The 9,379-nt window shown below is 41.3% G+C and overlaps 1 protein-coding gene across 1 annotated transcript in view; it reads right to left on the bottom strand.

Moving 5' to 3' along the window:
* The window catches only part of COL22A1 (collagen type XXII alpha 1 chain), a 244,421-nt gene extending 236,324 nt beyond the window's left edge, over nt 1-8,097 (bottom strand). The window contains exon 1 of the mRNA XM_026843424.1: nt 7,995-8,097. The gene's annotated coding sequence lies outside the window, so the exon portion shown is untranslated. The remainder of the gene's footprint in view (nt 1-7,994) is intronic.
* Nucleotides 8,098-9,379: the final 1,282 nt, after the last annotated feature.

Here is a 9,379-nt window from a genome sequence, read left to right on the forward strand (position 1 = left end):
CTGCCCCACCCCCCCCACCCCCCCCCAAGCTTGCCTGTGGGGAATGCAGTCCTGCTAGTTAACTCTGCTGAGTGATGCTCTGAGGCCTTATTGAAATTATGGGGATTAATCTGACCAAATACTGATTTACAGTGTAGTTGTCTATATTTGAGTAAACCACCTACCAGCCCTTTATAATCCACAGAGAGGAAGAGACATTTCTAGGGAGTAATACATTTCAAACAGGTCAGATGAATCATCCTGCAAAGCCTCTTATTTTCTTTCCCTAGCTCTAAAGGTAGCAAGGGTGTCTGGCTGAGCAGAGGAGTCTCCAACAGATATCTAGAACTAGATGAGGTGACCCATCATGACATCTTGGCTGGAACGGGCCCATCTCCCGACATACTCAGCCTCTCTGCTCAAGGCAGACAGATCCAAGAGAGGTTAAATGCCACACAAACTTGTGGCACAGCCAGTGCCCTGGGGCTATGTCCATCCATGCCACATGCCATGGCAATTATTTAAGGGAATTCAGCCCATGCTATGATGAATCTTCAAGTCATTGATGAAGAGGACAAAGGCATACAGCTAAGGGAAGAAGTGACACTAGTTAACACAGAATTGTCCCTGCTTATTTCTGATGGGTTTTTTTTCTTGTTAGGGTTAGTTTGTTGTTTTTTGGTTTTTTTTTCTTATGAATCCTGAAGACCTACAAAGCTGCCAGCAACTCCTCCAACTAGGGGGACAGGCTCCCCAAAACTGTGAGCTTCCTCTGTGGCTTCCTTGGCTGGGTAGAACCTCCCTTATGGGTTATTACCTTCAAAAATACCCTGCGGGAGAGAGACAGGGAGCAAAACCATAGATATGGAAATGAGAAATTGAAGTAAGAATAAGTAGTTTTGCATTGTTTATCATACTAGTGGAATATGCCATAAGGGTACTTCATGCTTTATCTGTTTTGCTGTGTGCTGTTATCAGTCTTAGCTTAGAAACTGCTGAAGGGAAGGTGATTTCTGTTTATATACAGCTCAATCGGATGGTGTCCTGGAAAGCAGCATTCCTCCGACTTCCCTGTATCACCGCTTCTAAAATTAGCAACTTAATTTTATAGCCCACTCATAACTGCCACAGCCTTCCTGGGGTCATGGCCTGTAGTCAGGGAGCAGCTGCTAAGGGAAGTGAAAAGGATGCTAAGGGATGAAAATATGACGATAGAGATAACTACTGAAAATGAAAAATAAAAGTCGAAGGTGGCAATAAAAAAGACAGAACAGTGAATTAAAAATAAGAGAAAGTAGTCAGGAATGCACAAATAACTTGAGTGAAAAATAACAGAAATGCACTCGGTAATAAACCCAAGAAATGGCAAAGAAAGAAGCTAAAATAAGCCCACTCGTAAACTGTTTTAATTTCAGGAATCAATCATAAAAGTACTTACCCGTATAATTAAGAAAAGCCTCCAGAAAACATAAAAAACACTTTTAGAAATACTCTAGAGGTGGTGCCATAATTAAACAGTAAAGCAGGACAGGGGAAATTGCTTTGAAACAACTGAAGCACAAGGTGGCTTATGAAATGTCAGACTTGAACAAAGGTTGTCAACCCATCTGTTAGGAATGAGCAATTCACTCCTGCTCCAGCCTCCCAGAGCAGCTGAACAGTTTTATTACTTATGCTAAAGTGTTGTCCGTTACAAAAAGATATTTTTTTTTTCTTCCCACTGCAGCAACTTGAAGTCACTGGCCTCTGCAGAAATACATCATCAGGCCCCATGTTCAGACCGAGAGCATCCTCAGCTGTGAAGCAGCACAGTATAAATGAGATTTGAGCTTTGCCAGTGCTCACACAGGACCAGCCGAATTTCAGGTGCTACAAAAGGGCTGTGACTCGATGTCCCTTAGCAGGTACTGAATTAATATCCCAGTCAGGAGTTAAAACCTCTGTGACTGATGTAGTCAGTGGGGTTTGTTGAAGATTTTCTGGTATATCTTGCAAAGATCAGCACTGAGCACCCGCCTCTTATCAAGTACTACAATAGACTGAAAACCATGTGTTCCTTTCCATCCCTACCTCACCATTTCATTAGGGTATTTTACTTACTATGGATGAAAACTGTGTCCTACCACTGAAATGGATAAGGGTTGCAGGGATGTCCAGTACAAGAAGTGCTTTGAAATGGGTACCAGCTGTTGTTTCCTTTCTAAGAACTGCAGTGGTAATCAAGACAGTCCATGCAGATTATTTGTAGCCTTTATCTGCTGATGAAATTGGAATTACTGAAGTTTTGTCATACAAGTGGTAATTAGTTTTATACTAAATGTGGAGCCAACAGAAATCCCCTAAGTATCTCCAACTCTAAACTTTCCAGCTCAAAGAAAATCTTTGCAATTGATATGCAGAATAATTCTTCTTATGACAATCAATATACGCCTGGTTTCTCTGGAAAGCAATACCTAGATGATGCCAATAGGCATATCTGGCAACATAGTTAAGCAAACAGCACTGCAAAAATTGCACTTGGGTAATATGCAGTCAAAACACAACCAAATGTTGGCTAAGCTTAGATCAAAGAGCATGGGTCCAAAAATATTTAAAACTGTCAATGGTTTAAACTTCCTCTCATATGTGATTTGAAATATGGCAGTTTTGGCATCTTTTATTGAAATCACTTAAGAATCAATATTTGGGACATAACAATAATCAAATCAAGGTGCTTAAAACGAACTCAAGGGATCCTTCTATTTTGCAAAGAATCAAAGATTAATTTCTAAGGAACTGAATCAATGAAAAGTAAATAGATTCTGATAAGCTGGGGAAGGATAGCTTACATCTACTGCATAGTAGATAAGCTCTGTGATAGCAGTACTCCCTGAGCAAAGGAAATCTAGACAACTGCATAATCAGGACTGACAGCACTTGCAAAATATGACCCATAACTCAATTTCATTCATTCCTAATGAATTGTCAAGGCTAACATAGCTTGGAGAAGCTTTGTGACATGTAACCAGATCACGTCCAGGTTTTGCACTTTCTGGCCAGCTCTGCAGCCCCATCCACCCTGGTGTGGGATTTGTGAGTCTTCAGTGGGCTCTCAGGATGAGCTGCATCGCTGTTTCTGTGGCACAAGGGTTTGCAAGCACATGCCACGGCTCATGGGTACCTGCTCCCTCTATTGCTAAATTTCCTCCATACTAGGGAAGAAATGGGAAGTTTTTAAAAAGTATTCATAGTGTTTTACAGGACGAAGCCTTTTAAAGTCAAAATACTTGCAGAAATCTCAGGCTTTTGTTTGTCACTGTACACAAAGATACCTGGTATTTACCATGAAAACCTCAGTATAATAAAGAATGACAACCCAGACCACTTTCATTCTCCCAAGCAAAGAAACTAGATTTTTAGGTTGTTTCTAGCAGCACAAGGAAACAAAAGCTATCTTGCTACTTGCATCATCTGTGACGTGAAATTAATTTTGCACTAACCAGTAGAAAGTAAAATATCTGTTGTATATCAGTAAAGTTTATTATAGAGGTGGATTGTTTCTGTTTTTCCCCACTTCAGATTAAATCTCTAATCTGTACCACAAGACCTTGGCAGGTGCTATACCCACCATCTACCCACCTACTGCCAGTCCCGAACGTTTTCTCAAGGCAGTAATAATGTGTGCATGTTTCTTCCCTGCCAGGTAGACTATCAGCTATTTAATCTTCATAGACCTTTTAGTAATGCTGAAAAATAAATATTATCAGCTCCCTCCCACCATCATATTCAGACTAGGAACGATTATGCAATTTTTCCCTCAACCAGAACTGTCAGTCCTGTTTTGCCGATCATATTTACATGATAAAATATTTTAGCCTAGTCAGTGGAGCTGGACGTCAGGAGTAGAGCTGGGAGAAGAAATCATTGCACACTTCCCACCACACCACACCACACCCCCAGCCAAGCTCCACTGCTGGGGATGTCAGCCTGGGGTTTGTAATTGTTGGTCACATCCCCAGGGCAGCCAGCCACACACAGCACATGCAAAGGAGATCATATAAAGGAAAGGAAAAGTCCTGACATGGAAAACAACGGTTGTAGGCCTCTCAGTGTTGCAATACTATCTCTGAATAGAAGACCACATCATTTTTGTTCACATTTCTCAATAACTGGAGCACAGACACACTGCAAGAGTCATGGTAGTGGGCTGGAAGCTCAGTAAAGTAACTTCACACACTTATCTCGGACACAAAAAAAAGGGGACCTGCCTGCTTCACTCTGCAGCTTCCTTACTCTTCATGGTTTCAGAGCCATGCCAGGGCAAATCTGGGTTCCCTGGGTCTCATCCCCCCACATAAAACAGCTATAGACAGATTTTTTCATCAGTGACACGCTCCAGGGCAGAATGGGAAAAAGATGAGAGAGGACAAGTCATTCCATACTTCTGAATAATGGATCTAGCTAGTCTCTCCTTGCAGCTCAAATTTTGGAAATGTTGCCAATCATTAGAGAATATATTACTCAATTAATAAGAAATCAGAATGCTTTGAGCTAATAAAACCTTTCTTCTTTTTTTTTTTTTTCCCTTTTTTTTTTTTTTTAGGATCTCAAGGTCACAACTGATGTAAGACCACCTTCTAATATTATTTCTTATTCACAGGTAGAACTGTGCACAGACTCAGTGACTTGCTAAAGGCTGTGCAGCACATCTGCCAGAGCAACATCCTCTGTCCATGGCTTTTTAGCTGTAACGTTAAGGCAAAAATCCTTAACTTCACCTGTAATTTCATGACCCTTGATGTCATTTATAAATCATTAACATGTGCTCTCCCCTGGAAACCACCCCAAAACCTAGCAGTGTATTTCAAACAGAATTTGAAATGGAAAACTGTAAAATAAATGGTATGATTTATTACCTCACAAGATGTCACGCTTGCCAAGGAGAATATAACTCTGAGTGCAGCTTGAGCAAACCACTTCAAGGCTTAAGATGCACAAGTCTCCCAAAAGCACAATGGGAGCTCTTTGCGGAAGCTTCTTTCTCTGAAAAATACATGCCTCTGCTTGACTCCACTAACTGAGCTGAGGCAGAGTCATCTCAGCCAAGCTTTGCTCATGCCAACTTCAGAAGCCTGATGTGACTTCGATTGAAGAGGACCACAAAACCTTCAGCAGCAATTGCAACAGGACATTAGGAAAACAAGTAAAATGAAGTACATGATGGAAGAAAATGAGAGGGTGAGCTTGTGTCCAAATATAATTAGTTTCTGATACAATAATTCTCCTGCTTTTCTCCTGTTCTACCTACATTTACTACAAGAATTTCAAAATACATTCCAAATTGCTCAGTTACACTTGAGTGATTTCTGTAGATGCTGTCTCCTCCTTTACTCATTCCCAAAAATTGACGTCTCATGCCCCATCTTCGTAAGAGTTGGTAGTGGCCAATACAAAGGGAGTAGTATCCACTAAGGACCCAAAAATACTGTCTTTAGACTCATTTGGCCAAAGAAAGACCTGCAGGAATTACTTCTCTCTAAAGAGCTAGATGTAAAGGCAGAAATGCACTGCCACATCTTCCTTGCTAGGGAAAATAAGAGTTGGAAAGGCTGGAAGGGGATATTTCAGTGTCACGGGAGACAATACATAAAGTTTGGCATTGTCTGAACAGCTGAAATAGTCTGGTATCACCTGTATTATTCAGGTATGGTGGTACAGACAAGATGTTGATATAATGCAGAGTTTTTTTCCTAAAGGTTTTGCTCCTCATTATGAGAAAGATTTTAAGAATGCTTTTTTAAAGGGAGGAATTGCTATCACCCAGCAGTGATTAATCAAAACAGGTTTTAGAAGAAACTGTTGCAGCATGACAAATTGAAATATCCTTTGAAGCCAAGATAATTATCGAACGAATCTCAGAAACGTATTTTAGCAAGAAAGTTATCACATGCTGCAAACAAAAGCATTCTTTTATTCATATTATTTGCAGTATCATAATCTCCAGAATCAAAAGCAAGCTAGGTCTGGCATGTAGCAAAGATGTTTGCCCTAAAACTGCATGAAATGTCAGCAGAAGTACGAAAAGACTTATGTGTAAGTATAGGTGCCACAGACATGCTCACCCACACATTGTCTGGGTCTCTGAGCTCAGAAAAAGCTTCCCACAGAAACAAACTAATTCTTCGACCTAATTCTTCCTGTTAGGTCCCCATTGGGGACCTTGTTCTTCCACCATACTAACATGAGTCATATTCATGAGTCATACAGATACTTCCCCCACAATAACTCTTCCATCATATGTTCTATTCTAAGCCAAAGCCTCTTCTCATTCATGGCATTGGTCTCACTCAAATTAGAAAGAATACTATTTGCACTGATAAAAGAAGCAAGACTTGACCCCAAACTGATCCCAAGAGAGAGCGGCACCATTATCTGTGGTTTTGGAAGTCACTAGACATGGTTTCTTCCCTTCATGTTGCAATGTGTTGAGGACTGCCCTTCTGCAAGTTACGTGGAAGAATTCTACCCCAAACCAGATGACATTTATCAGTTTGTAGGCTGCCCATTGCTAAGTTCAGAATGGGACTTCTCAGAGGCTTGGCCTCACCAAAAAGGATCCCAAAACAGCATATTTCCTCTTATTAGAAGCAACAGCAACGCATTTACTGAAGATACACAATAAATCTGCAATACCTAGTCAGAACTTTCTTTTGCAATAATATTACATTAATACTTCACTGATGTAGAGTCGAATATATATCTTCATGTACTTGATATATCTTACTGGAAATTACTATTGTGGACAAGGAGCATAGTCTTTGTATATTCAGAATAGCAGCATCACACTGGGAAAGACAAATGACGGTAGAAGGATTGAAACGTCAGTGAAAACTACTAAATGCTTACTCTTAACAATAAAAAAGTCATGGAGCTTTAGAAGTGGAATAAACCTTGCAATCGCCTGCCTAACCTATTTGAGAAACTCCCCCTACTATTTTTTCAATTAGTATTTATGCTTCAGTATTTATACAAAACTCCCCTGAATCAGATGTCTAAACAGGCATTCGTAGAAGAGGAGATTCAGGCACACTTCTAGAGTAATCCTGGCTGGAAATTAAGCACACAGTTACACAGATAGATTCTGCAGGTGCATCTTCCTGAGAATGATTCCATTAGTGTCCACACCGCACAGATGGGCTGTGTTATTTTAAGGTCTTAATCAAAATACGTGCAAACAGGCACAGCACCGCGTGCATACTAATGCCTGTGGAGTGTCAGCTGTGAAGCAGTCAGTACACTTTTTTAAGAACACTAGCTATGTAAAAACACAGAAGCGAAAGAAGTGCTGAATTAGGCAGCTTAGAGGAAGACTTAGAGGCTATAGCTAGAAAGTGATGCACAGCAAATTTGTAATAAATATACACTGAAGAAAACATTATCCTGTTAATATGGCATAGTATTCCCACATACTGATGGAAACTGAAGTGTCACACAGATGGAATAGAGCAAAGTGTCAGGTCATCAAAATCCCAAGGTATATATGATTAGGAGAATCAACCCTAATATTAATCATATATAGTAAATATAATGTAAACCTGACATCTATAAACCTCCTGTCAGCTCTGCACTTTTTCAGTGGCTTTCCTCCATGAGGGCATTGCCACTCCTCAGTCTCTTCTTTATTAGTGAAGGCAATTTGCATCCACTAATCACAACTCAAGGGCTGAGCCAGACCCAAGTTCAGAGGACAGACTCATGTAGCAGTCTGTGGTCTGAAAAGTTTGTTGATTATAGAAAAAAATAAACCCTGTTTAAGAATAGTGTAACACAGTTCCTTTTGGATTTTCCTTCTCAAGAGTCAGATCCTGTTCCTGCATGTCCGCATACTTAAGGAAAAAAAAAAAAATTTCTTCTTTTGAACTTGAGCTGCCTCCCTGTGCAAGGGAAAAATTAAAAGGAACGGACAAAGCAAAGGTTGTGTTCAGAGTCACGGTGCGCCGGGTGCCAGGCTTGTAAACCCAAAAGTGTCCCCTTACCTGCACAAGCACAGCACCACCCAAAGTGGTACCTGGTGCCCGGGTGCTGAGCGCTCCGCGGGGCCGGCAGCCCCGCCGGGACCTGTGGTGGCGATGGGCGGGCAGGGGCAGGAGCACACGCACAGACAGACGGACCCGGACACACGGACCGGCACTCAGAGGGACACACACACACACACACACACACACACACGCCCCTGCGCACACCAGCGCTCACTGGGAGGTGGTGGTGACAGGGCGGGGGTCGGCAAAATGCAGCATCCTCTGCCCACCCTCCCGCGGCCCGGCGGGGGAAACCAGGGGGAGGAAGAGGAAGAGAAGAGAAAGAGAAGAGAAGAGAAGAGAAGAGAAGAGAAGAGAAGAGAAGAGAAGAGAAGAGAAGAGAAGAGAAGAGAAGAGAAGAGAAGAGAAGAGAAGAGAAGAGAAGAGAAGAGAAGAGAAGAGAAGAGAAGAGAAGAGAAGAGAAGAGAAGAGAAGAGAAGAGAAGAGAAGAGAAGAGAAGAGAAGAGAAGAGAAGAGAAGAGAAGAGAAGAGAAGAGAAGAGAAGAGAAGAGAAGAGAAGAGAAGAGAAGAGAAGAGAAGAGAAGAGAAGAGAAGAGAAGAGAAGAGAAGAGAAGAGAAGAGAAGAGAAGAGAAGAGAAGAGAAGAGAAGAGAAGAGAAGAGAAGAGAAGAGAAGAGAAGAGAAGAGAAGAGAAGAGAAGAGAAGAGAAGAGAAGAGAAGAGAAGAGAAGAGAAGAGAAGAGAAGAGAAGAGAAGAGAAGAGAAGAGAAGAGAAGAGAAGAGAAGAGAAGAGAAGAGAAGAGAAGAGAAGAGAAGAGAAGAGAAGAGAAGAGAAGAGAAGAGAAGAGAAGAGAAGAGAAGAGAAGAGAAGAGAAGAGAAGAGAAGAGAAGAGAAGAGAAGAGAAGAGAAGAGAAGAGAAGAGAAGAGAAGAGAAGAGAAGAGAAGAGAAGAGAAGAGAAGAGAAGAGAAGAGAAGAGAAGAGAAGAGAAGAGAAGAGAAGAGAAGAGAAGAGAAGAGAAGAGAAGAGAAGAGAAGAGAAGAGAAGAGAAGAGAAGAGAAGAGAAGAGAAGAGAAGAGAAGAGAAGAGAAGAGAAGAGAAGAGAAGAGAAGAGAAGAGAAGAGAAGAGAAGAGAAGAGAAGAGAAGAGAAGAGAAGAGAAGAGAAGAGAAGAGAAGAGAAGAGAAGAGAAGAGAAGAGAAGAGAAGAGAAGAGAAGAGAAGAGAAGAGAAGAGAAGAGAAGAGAAGAGAAGAGAAGAGAAGAGAAGAGAAGAGAAGAGAAGAGAAGAGAAGAGAAGAGAAGAGAAGAGAAGAGAAGAGAAGAGAAGAGAAGAGAAGAGAAGAGAAGAGAAGAGAAGAGAAGAGAAGAGAAGAGAAGAGAAGAGA

The sequence above is a fragment of the Athene cunicularia genome, assembly GCF_003259725.1.
Source record: "Athene cunicularia isolate RWA chromosome 2 unlocalized genomic scaffold, athCun1 chr2_part1, whole genome shotgun sequence".
NCBI lineage: Eukaryota > Metazoa > Chordata > Aves > Strigiformes > Strigidae > Athene > Athene cunicularia.